Below are 12,060 nucleotides of genomic sequence, written 5' to 3'. Positions count from 1 at the left end.
TGCTGACTAGGAGCACTTTACTTTTGCATGCGCCAAATCTTAAAGAGCCTTGGGGACTTAGGGACAACTTAGGGAGCTCCATCAAAAAGATATTGGGCCCCAATAAGCTGGCCAGCAGAAGGTTTATTGCATGTGGACTACAGACTGTTGCTGTGGTAACCACCTATAGTTCCTTCCCACCCCCCCTTGGGTAGGCCACCCTGGGTAGGATAAGGAAAGAGGTGGATTATTAAGTTTTCATCTTTTGTAGCTTGCTAATTAGCTTCATTAATCACTATGATATTACTGGTTGTACCCAAGTTGATCGATCAATCAACTTGGTACATTCAGCCTGCCCATTAACGGTTCAAATCTCGAACCATGTATCGCCGGCCTTAGAACAGAGTACCTGACACAACAAACGGCTTCTTTGGAGGTAAGCGCTACATAGTACCATAGTAATTTTTAAGCCTTTTAACCTTTTTGAGCTTGGAGTCACGGCAATCTATTTTTTTTTACAAGTATATTGAGCTCTGATGATATTGGCCCCTTTTTTCATTTTTTTGCACATATGCTGAAATAAAAAAAAATCGGACTCTTAACCTTTTGTGCATCACTTTTCTTCTTTTAAAACTCTTAAATATTGGCCAAAGTACCTCCCAGAGGCCTCTCCATTAATGAGAGCGGCATACCCTGAGTCACTGCACTCTACTTATATTCCACGCAACACTTTGGGAATAAACTCACTTTTTGGATCCAGCACCTCAATCCCATTCTTTCTGGATCACTGGCTGGACAGAATTACAAATTCTTTGGCAGAGGAAAAAAAATAATTCCCGTATATATGTGTACTCAGTTGGCTTCCTGCAGTTCAGCTTGAAGCCAGTTTGTTTCATGCTGTAAAATAGTTCTGGATTGTATTACCCTTTTATGCCTACTTATTTATATTCAGCTTTGGAGTTATTGCCACTAATCCTTCAGGAAAAAACATGATAAAGCAATTTGCTTCACGTTTTTACCTAATTTCCCAATATGGGCTTTGAAAAGGAATGTGTGTGTTTCCTATAAATCAAGCCTGCAAACCTCACACATTTTCATTTTGACACTCAGAATGCAAACTCAGAAGGCTTATCTTAAAACTCAGCGGGGAGGCTGGAATTCATTTCTATGAAACCCCTTGCTATATTTCAAGCCGAGTGGGTGGATTTCCAGCATCGCAAATGTTTGTGTATTACAAAGTATTTGCTATGGTGACAAAAAAAAAACGTACAGAAACATCCCATTAGCCACAGACAGGAAGTCTCTGCAGATTGTTCCGATTATACACACTAGAAACACAATCTAGCAACAGTTTTACCTGTCAGTCATTGTATTAGAAATGATCGATCTTTTAAACTTTTATTTCTTTTGCCAGAAGGAATGGTGGAGGCTAGGTTACACTTTCTTGGACCTCCTTTCTAAACACATGTAAAGCAGACCTACCATTAAAATGTACACTACCCATTAACCACTTAAGGACCAGGCCTATTTTTCAAACTTGTTGAAAACAAGTTAAAAAAAAACAAGTTAAAATCATTTTTTTTTGCTAGAAAATTACTTAGAGCCTCCTTTTTTTTAGACACCGTAGAGAATAAAACGGCGATTGTTGCAATACTTTAGATCACACCGTATTTGTGCAGCGGTCTTACAAATGCAATTTTTGGGGGGAATTTTTTTTTTTAATAAAAGAAAACAGTAAGCCCAATTTTTTTTTTATATAGTGAAAGATAAATTTATCCTGAGTAAATTGATACCCAACATGTCATGGTTCAAGATTGCGCCCGCTTGTGGAATGGTGACAAACTTTGACCCTTAAAAATCTGCATAGGCGGCGTTTAAAAATGTCTACAGGTTACCAGTTTTAAGTTACAGGGGAGGTCTTTTGCTAGAATTATTGCTCTCGCTCTAATGATTGTGGTGATACCTCACATGTGTTGTTTGAACAACGTTTAAATATGTGGGCATACAGACTGCTTTTCTCCACAGCATCACCTTCCCCCAACTGACGAAGGATCAGGTAGACTCGCTTGAGGCACCCCTCAACACGAAAGAAATAGATGCTGCGCCAGTTTCGCTAGATCCAAATCCCTGGGCTCCGATGGTCTCCCTGTTGAGTTTTACTCCCAATTTAGTGAACTACTAACTCCCAGGCTGCTTGCATTATTAAATCACCTATTTGAATTCTTTACTCTGCCCCCTCTATGCAGGAGGCGACGATACTCCTTATCCCCAAACCTGGGAAGGATCCGGGCTACCCTGAATCCTATCGTCCCATCTCTCTTCTACAAGTGGATATAAAAATACTAGCCAAGGTGCTGTCCCTCAGATTAAGTCATTCTGTCCCTTATACATGTGGATCAGGCGGGTTTCATGCCGGGCCGCAACACTTCTTTTATTCTATGTAAACTATACATCAACCTCCAAGCTACTCATGCAGAAGTTGGGTCACGGGTGGTGGTGACGTTAGACACAGCAAAGGCGTTTGATTTAGTGGAGTGGGGATATCTCTGGAGCTGCTTGGAGGGATATGGCTTTGGACCACGGTTCATCATGTGGGTCCAACTGCTGTATCGGGCACCCATGGCCAGGGTGGTGGCTAATGGCTGGCCGTCTTGACTGTTTGACCTCAGTAGAGGCACGAGACAGGGCTGCACTCTTTCACCACTGCTGTATGCCCTGGCCGCGGAGCCCTTGGCCATGTCCATCCGAGATAATCCGGAGATCAAGGGACTGAGTTCTGGCACTTTGACCGAAAAGATTAGAATGTATGCAGACGAAACACTGTTATACCTGGCGGACTCGGACCCATCACTACACAAGGCTCTCCAGACAATTGAATGGTTTGGGACTTTTTCCGGGCTAAAAATCTTCCACTCGACAGCTTCCCACCGACTGAATTTCAAGACAGTTTGCCATTACGAGTCAGTACCATAAAATACTTAGGGATAAGCGTATCCAGAATACCGACGGATTATATACACTTAAATTTAGATCCATAAATTTCTCATGTTAAGTCCAAACTAAGAACCTGGGCCCTTCTGCCACTAGGGGTCTGGGGCCGGGTTAACCTCATCAAAATGGTTCTCCTACCCAAGATACTCTATGTTCTCTGGCACTCCCGGTGTACTTACCCCTGAAACACTTTAAATCCCTTGAGGGCCTTCTCAAACCGTTCGTATGGGGAAACAACAGACACAAGGTAGCTTGGCAGGTGCTTAAAAACCCCACGGATCTGGGGGCACAGCCCTCCCTGACTTTTAATCTCTATTATATTGCATCACAATTATCCCAACTGTATCATATTGACAAGATGGATAGGGAGCAGTTTCTTCAGCTGCTCTGTCCGAGTTGGGCTCGGCGAACTGAGGACTCAATCTACGCGCTGGCGATGGTCTTTAGTGGTGCAGGGCAGGGGGACGGCAGACAGACTCTGTTATATCACTACAGACACATATGGGACCTGGCTTCTGCCAAGCTCGGGATACCAACCTATAACGATTACACCCCATTATGGCATAATAAAACTCTGACAGAATTTCTACAACTGCCTGATGTGGACCTCTGATCCAACCATGGTATTCTCTACATGCACCAACTGTTTGCTGACGGAAGCCTCAAAACTTTCCCCACGCTTAGCGACAAATTCTCAATCCATGGGTACATGCTCTTTCGATTCTTGCAGGTGAAACACGCGGCCGCCAAATGTACCTTTACAACCCCTTTAAAGCACACCACCGCTAAATCCAAAGAAAACGTACCTGAAAATCACTATTATGTCCTCCCCACTGTGCCTGATTGGAAGTACAGTGCCTTGAAAAAGTATTTACACCCCCTTGAAATTTTCCACATTTTGTCAACCAAAAATGTAAATGTATTTTTTGGGGATGTCTCTACCAGCTTTGCACATCTTGAGAGTGAGCTCAAGCTCTGTCAGATTGGATGGAGAGTGTCTGTGAACAGAAATTTTCAAATCTTGCCACAGATTCTCAATTGGATTTAGGTCTGGACTTTAACTGGGCCATTCTAACACATGAATATGCTTCAATCTAAACCATTCCATTGTAGCTCTGGCTGTATGTTTAGGGTTGTTATCCTGCTGGAAGGTGAACATCTATCTATCCATCTTCCCATCAACGCTGACCACTGATGCTGTCACCACCATGTTTCACAGTGGGGGTGGTGTGTTAAGGGTAATGTGCAGTGTTAGTTTTCCACCACACATAGTGTTTTGCTTTTGGGCCAAAAAGTTCAATTTTGGTCTCATCTGACCAGATCATCTTGTTTCCCATGTTTGCTGTGTCCCACACATGGCTTAAAATAGCCGCTCAATAAAAAATATACTACACTTACTTTTAAGGTGTACATATTAAAAAACAAATGTAACATAAATAAAATATCATTTGGGTGTGTCCTATGTTTGTCTACTTTTGCTAATAGGTGTCCCTTGTTCCTATCTCAAAATGTTGGGAGGTATAATTTTGGCAATATAATTGTTTACTTTTTTTTTACCTTTGTTCCCTTACTTCTGTTACATTTAGTAAATATGCCCACCTTCTTTTACAAATAGTGCTGTCATAGAGGGCACTTTAGATTTTTAACTCACTGCAGATAAACCTTCGTCCTAAGGTCTGTAAACCTAAAAACATTGAATTCCCTTAGGGCAGTGGTCATCAACCCTGTCCTGCAGGGCCCACTAACAGGCCAGGTTTTATGTATTACCTTGGGGAGATGCAGTCTAGAATACTGCAATCACTGAGGAGCAAATGATATCAGCTGTGATGTATTTCAGTTATCTTGCAAACCTGGCCTGTTAGTGGGCCCTGCAGGACAGGGTTGATGACCACTGCCTTAGGGCTCTTTCACATGTGTGGCAGGGGGGCAGCCCAAATGCTAATATTATGGCCTGACATACGTGCCACAGCCATGGCATTTTTAACGCAAGTTCGACGGGTAGCACTACTTGTCAAACTCGCCCATTGAGTGACACCCCAACCAAAAGACAAACTCAGGCTGTAGTGTTCGACAGGCAGCACCACCTGTCAAACTCGCCCGTTGAGTGGCACCCCAACCAAAAGACAAACTCAGGCTTGCAGTGCACTCCTATTGAACTCAATTTTTTAACTACAAAATCCCTCTTGGGATCGAAAAGAAAAAAGAAAAAGAAGTTCAGGAGATGGTAGGATCGCCTCCTGAACACCTGCCAACTCCTGCTATGATTTTGCGAATTGCTTTTTTAGGGGGTGGTAAGCATTGTTGCCTGTCTGAAAGAAATCGAAATGTTCCAATATTGCCATAAGTGAATATGTTGTTTAATATGTAAATGTGTTTACTTGAAATTGAATTAAAAAGTACTATAGTGCAGAATATCATTCCTGGAAAATGTGTGGGTGTCGTTTTATTACTAAGCATCAATTTGCACATTTAAATGACAGAATGGAAAAATGTAACATTAAAAATAATTAATGTTGCTGTACAGTTTAATGAAGTGAATATATTTAAAGACGGTGATCATATATTGTCATGGGATGCATATTCAAACTCATAATATCGTCACAGTGTGAGAATTGGAATTATGTTGTAGAATTATGCCTGCTTAAGGAACAATTGAAGGAATATTACAATGATGCACATTCTTCTACAACTAATATAGAAAAGTCATGGAGTTCAACAAGGACTGTTTTCTGAATAAGATGCATAAATGATTTCCATTTTTGTGGCTAGTTCTGAAAACCCAGAGGCTGACCTGTACTTTGATAACTAGATTGAATGAAATATCTGCAAGACAAGAGAGGTTTAATAGAACATGAGCGCTGCCATTGTTGTTTTCACTTTAATGGTGGCAATACATGCTTTGACTATCTTAACAAAGTGTAACTCAATCAAAACAACTGAATCTGCAAATGACTGAATAGCCATAACTGCCATTTCCAATTGTTTTAGACTTAATTTAGATCAGATTCAATCAGAGTCAATTGGCCTGAGCGAACATTTGGTGATCATTTTGCATCATTCAGCGGCACTGAGATACTTACCATTAGGCTGATGTCAGATGGGCGACCCTGCTGCTAGCGATCCTGCCCTTGACGATTTGTTACAGTCATCAGCGGAAGAATAGCAAAGAGGCGGCCTGTCTGTGCCTATGAAAACGCTGCTTCATTATTTGAAAGATTTTATTGAGGAAGCGATTTAGCTGGTGGGGGAGTGATTTCTTATGGGCCGTACACACGACCAGTTTCAGCAGACATGTTCGGTCGTGTGTAGGCCCGAGCGGACAGGATTCCAGCATACATTTGCCCGCCGGGCCTTTTTCCAGCGGGCAAATATTTCTGGACTTGTTTTAAAACAGCCCGCTGGAATCCTGTCCGCTCAGACATGTTCGGTCGTCTGTACAGACCTATCGTACATGTCCGAGCGCCCGCCATCCCTCGCATGCGTCGAATGACTTCGACGCATGCGTGGAAGCATTGAACTGGCAGGGCCGCCCACGTCGTCGCGTCATTGTTTACGCGTGGATTTCTGTATGATGGTGAGTACAGCCACCATACAGAAATCCCCGGGCAGACATGTACGGAGAAAAGGTCCGGCGGACCGGTTTCATTGTACATGTTTGGTCGTCTGTACACGGCCTTAGGGAAAGACAGGCAGCTTTTTACCAATTTTGACACTGACAACTTTGTTGTCCATCTGACATCAGCCTTTTAGGCCTCGTACACATGATAGGATCGCCAGAGGACAACGATCTGAAGGACCGTTTTCATCAGTCCAAACCGATCGCGTGTAGGCCCCATAGGTTATTTAACCTTCAGTCAAAAAAAATGAGAACTTGCTTTAAAATTGAACCGATGGACGCCTAAACGATAGGTCAAAACTGATCGTTAGTATGCAAAAGCATCGGTTAAAAACCAGCGCATGCTCATAATCAAGTCGACGCATGCTTGGAAGCATTGAACTTTCAAGCCCGTCGTTGTGTTTTACGTCACCGCGTTCTGACACGATCGGTTTTTGAACTGATGGTGTGTACGCACGACGGACCATCAGTCAGCTTCATCGGTTAACCGATGAGAATGGTCTGAAGGACCGTTGTCATCGGTTAACCGATGAAGCTGACTGATGGTCCGTCGTGCGTACACACCATCAGTTCAAAAACCGATCGTGTCAGAACGCGCCAACGCGGTGACGTAAAACACAACGACGTGCTGAAAGTGATGGACTGATCGTGTGTATGAGGCTTTAGAGGGTTTTAATCTACCCACCTAAATGAAATCTTACATCCATTATTGGCTTCATCTTCAGTTCCACCAAACAATCCTGCACTCTTGGAAGTCCCCCTGGTTGAACTTTCAGGAACTCAAGACACCTTTAAATGGCACAATGTGTTTGTGTTCCTGGCAGCCCAGCAGACCCTGGCTAGAGCCTGCTGTCAACCATTCCTAAATTTCAGTGAAGTTAAGCAGCATCTCCTGAGAACCATGGTCCATGAGAAGCTCACGTCTATACCTACCGACACCCACGCCAAATGCATGAAGATTTGGGATCCATGGATAACCTACAATGACCATTTAAACTTGGACCGTTCTTTACTCTCAATTTGACCATTTGGATGGATATCCTTTGTACTGTGTAATGGGAGGGGAGATATTTTCTGGAGTGACTTCAGGAGGAAAGGACTTTAAATATGTCCATCACCATTCCATGCCTGACTAGATAAACATACTGAGTAAAAAATATTTACATACCTGTAGCGCTACCCCTTTAAGAGCCAATGGGTAATCAGTAGATTGATTTCTTTACAACCTCAGTGCTCTTGTATATGGATCATAATTTGGGGGGTTCCCGCTGGCATTACCATTTTCCATATCCTAGCAGAGACAGCACCTGTCTACATTTTCTGTCCGTAGAAATAGTTAGCAATGCAGAGCTGGTACTGGGCTTTCCTGATAAAAGAAAAACATTAATTCTACGCAAATACTCTGAATGTTGGTTGTAAAATCAGTATTTTATATAAATAATGGAAAAAATATACAAAATACTATTATAGTTTGCCTGAAAGATGGGCTACACATTGAAGTCTCAATGGTCAGAGCCAAATCATCTGGCATTCCTCCATACACCTACACACCTGTACACATTCATTATTCACCTTATAACTATTATTCAATCTTCATATTGCTGCTTATTAAGGAGTAAGGAGTACAGTGTGGTACTTGTTATATCTCTATTCATGTCTTTATCTGCAGAAATGAATAGAGAATGGATGAAAATTCCAACCTACCTTATTAAAGACGTCATCTTCGCCTGCACAGAATATTTCTCAGTGTTCCAGAGGGGAACTGGGAGGCAATGGAACATAGGTAATGTAAATACAATATGATGTTCATTGTGTAAATAATGGTAACAAAGATTATGACCAGTAAAGGTGAGCAAGTTTTCTTGACTCCCTCTCAGAATGCACTGTTGACTCTTTCTCTTTGTATAAAATATTGTATTTATTGCTTGTTTTTTACTGTATATCTTACCTATATTTCCTAGAATCCTCCTGAAGAAGCGGTACATACCGCGAAACCGGTCGAGGTCAATGGTTCCAACGATTAGACAATAATGGTTTTGTTACCTATCTGATTTGTGGGGTTTGTCCCAAATGTCTTTTATATTGTATCTTGTCAAATAAATATCAATTTATTTTTATTTTATTGTCTCCTATCAGTGCCTCGAAAATCCCAACCCCACTTCTCCCCTTGTTGACCTGTGGTGTTAGATACTAATCGGCCTCAAGCAGCCTTTTGGTCTTCATCCACCAGGCCCTACTTTTTGCAAAGATGAATCCGCCTTTTCTGTGTTCCCACCACTGCGCTTATGATAATAGTGATAATCAGATTTGCAAAAGAGTGAAGCATCTACTTTAAAAAAAAAAAAAAACTGTGAAAAACATATTCTAAAACCCTAAAATTTGTGTAATAAAATATAAGCAGCGCTGTAAACAATGTAATATGAAATATCTGTTTTCACAGGTATTCAAAAATAATGCTAATGTCCATAAACATCACCATGTGACAAAAGTGAATATGTGCACAAATTCCAAAAAATATATATAAATGTGTTTAAATAATAATTAAATATAAGTCCATATATCACATCAAGTAGGTTTGTGGAAAAAATAATTAAAATAGCTTCCAATCTTCCACCATGTTCTGATCTTGCCCAAGTATTGTGAAACTCTGGTTGGAAGTATTTGAAATAATTAATCTTAGGCTGCTGTTTACGCTTTTGGCTTCCCCGTAGCTGGCACTCCTAGGTATCCATGAGGATGAGCAGAGACCCCATCATACCAAATTTTTAATCTCATATCTCCTATATTATGCTAAAAAAAGAAATCCTCCTTAAGTGGATCTCCTTCACTCCCCTTGTGGTATCCTCCTGAGAAGGTGGGTACAATGGTAGATACTGCTTTACCCATGTGTAGGCTTACATATATCAGTCGGGTTGTTCCTGGAAGTATGAGAAGGTTTGATCATCTTGGACCTCTGATTCAATTATGTTGACTTTTTTCGTTTTTCTTATAGTTGTTAAGCATATAGACTGATAATTTGCCAGCTACTATTTGTTCCTCATATACAAGTGCTGGTTCTCGTATTTTAATTCTGGTAGTACTGTTTCTGTTTATGCAAGTGGAATATACTTCTTGGCAATGTACAGTTGGGTCTTGCAGCCTTGTAGAAAGGAGGGAGAGATGAGGGGCTCTGGTGAGGCTGGGTATCTGGTCCTTAGTAGCAGTGGAGAGATGGCCCTGAAGCAGTGTTAATTTTGTCAACTAAAACCGACTAATACATTTTAGTAGAATAACTTAATACCATTTTAGTCGACTAAAATAGGACTAAAACTAAAACAATTGAGATTACTAAAATACGACTAAAACTAAAATGGCATTTTAGTCAAAAGACTTAAATGGGACTAAAACTAAATTGCCATTTTAGTCAGAAGACTCAGGCCCCGTACTCACGACCAAACATGTCTGCTGAAACTGGTCCGCAGACCAGTTTCAGCAGACATGTTTGGCCGTGTGTTGGCCCGAGCGGACCATTTTGGGACGGATCGGACAGGTTTCCAGCGGACAACTGTTTCCCGGACTTGTTTTAAAACAGTCCGCTGGAAACCTGTCCGCCCGGACATGTACGGTCGTCTGTACAGACCTACCGTACATGTCCTGCCGCCCGCATCCCTCGCATGCGTCGAATGACTTCGACGCATGCGTGGAAGCATTTTTAAGGCGGCCCGCCCACGTCGCCGCGTCATTGTCGCGGCGACACCGCGTCATCGACGCGGCGACACCGCGGACACGCCCCGCGTAATGTTTACGCGCGGGCTTCTGTTCGATGGTGTGTATAGCCATCGAACAGAAGTCCCCGGGCAGTCCCCGGCCAGACATGTCCGATGGAAACGGTCTGCAGACCGTTTTCATCGGACATGTCCTGCCGTGAGTACTCGGCCTAAGACAAAACTAAATAGAAATTTGACGTCACAATTAACACTGGTCTGTAGTGCATGTTCATACCTCAATAACATAAGTAATAACATACTGGATGTTTCACTCCAGCAGTATATAATGAGTTTGGAAATTGTAGAGAGATGTTTAACTAATGCATTACAATTTACCTACACCCATTCGATTTTAGATGACTAAAATGTACTGGAGATTTTAGTCGACTAAAATGGCCTGGAGATTTAGTTGACTAAATACGACTAAAACAATTGAAGAAGACTAAAATGGGACTAAAACTAAAATTCCGTTTTAGTCCTAAGACTAAAACTAAATCGAAATTTGCTGCCAAAATTAACACTGCCCTGAAGGCAGCACTTTGTAGAGAAGAAGGTCTGATGAAGAAGCTGTGAATGCTCCAAAATGCGTTACCGCCCACCACCTTTACCTGGTTTCATACCGGCCTTGTGCATTCCAGCTTGGTTCCAAAACTCGGGCCCCCTTATCGCATCTTCACCTCCTCGCCAATCAACGTCACCAGGGACTCTGACAGCTTCAGGACGGCTCTCTCTCTTCCCCAGAGAGACGAGAATTACAGGGATCCGCATGAGGATAAATCATTGTATGCCTATGACCTCTTACTAGTAAGTTTTTTTAATCCCATTGTGCCCTTAATAAATCTTTTAATCACAGCACTTAGAGATGCCTTTCTCTTTCCTTCTTGTAGCCTTGTATTTGACCACTACTCAGTTATGGAATTGTACTTTGTGTATGTGACTACTTATGTTGTATTGTCTTGTTTTTTCAATAAAGTACTCCTGTTTTATAAACAAAATAATAATAATAATAATAATAATAATAATAATAATAATTGCATTTCCATGTTCTGTATACTTTGGGAGACCAGATATAGTGAATGCAGGGTCCTGGGTTTAGTAACACTTCAATGACACATGAGCATCATTCAGTGTAATCACACTCTGAGTCCAGGCTGTGTGATGACACTGCCCAAACGGGATGGATCCATGACACCCTGGGCTCAGAGGAAGTGGGTTGAATGATGCTGGCTGTCATTCAACCCAGAAAGCTGAGGACCACTAGTGGTGAAAAATAATTAGAGCCTGTAATGAAATGTCCCACACTCCGCTTGAGTGCTTTCGCCATATACCACTTCCTCCCAGTCTGAATATAGATATCAGATATTCCAACCGCTATTAACGACAAACAAGACAATATTTGCTTGATTGCTGAACATGAACTGTTTATTAGAACCAGAATACAAGTCTTATATACAATAGAAGAGGAGGTACCACCCTCCTGTTCATAATACTTTAACAATACACTTGTAACCAGAAACATAAATTAACATGAGCTAATTAACTAATCCCTTTAAGCAGCCGATGTGAATCTGTGCCCTTCTGGCCATTGTCATGATAAATCAGGATTTCACTACAGGTCAGACTTGTTGTCACTGAGCTTCACACAGTAGATGATACATTATCATAAGTATAAACACAGGACACCTTCACACAATAGCAGGAGCTCCAGTAGGAGTCGGCCCATCTCCT

The sequence above is a fragment of the Rana temporaria genome, chromosome 6, assembly GCF_905171775.1.
Source record: "Rana temporaria chromosome 6, aRanTem1.1, whole genome shotgun sequence".
In the NCBI taxonomy this organism is placed as follows: Eukaryota; Metazoa; Chordata; class Amphibia; order Anura; family Ranidae; genus Rana; species Rana temporaria.
Note: the sequence above shows the minus strand (reverse complement) of the source record.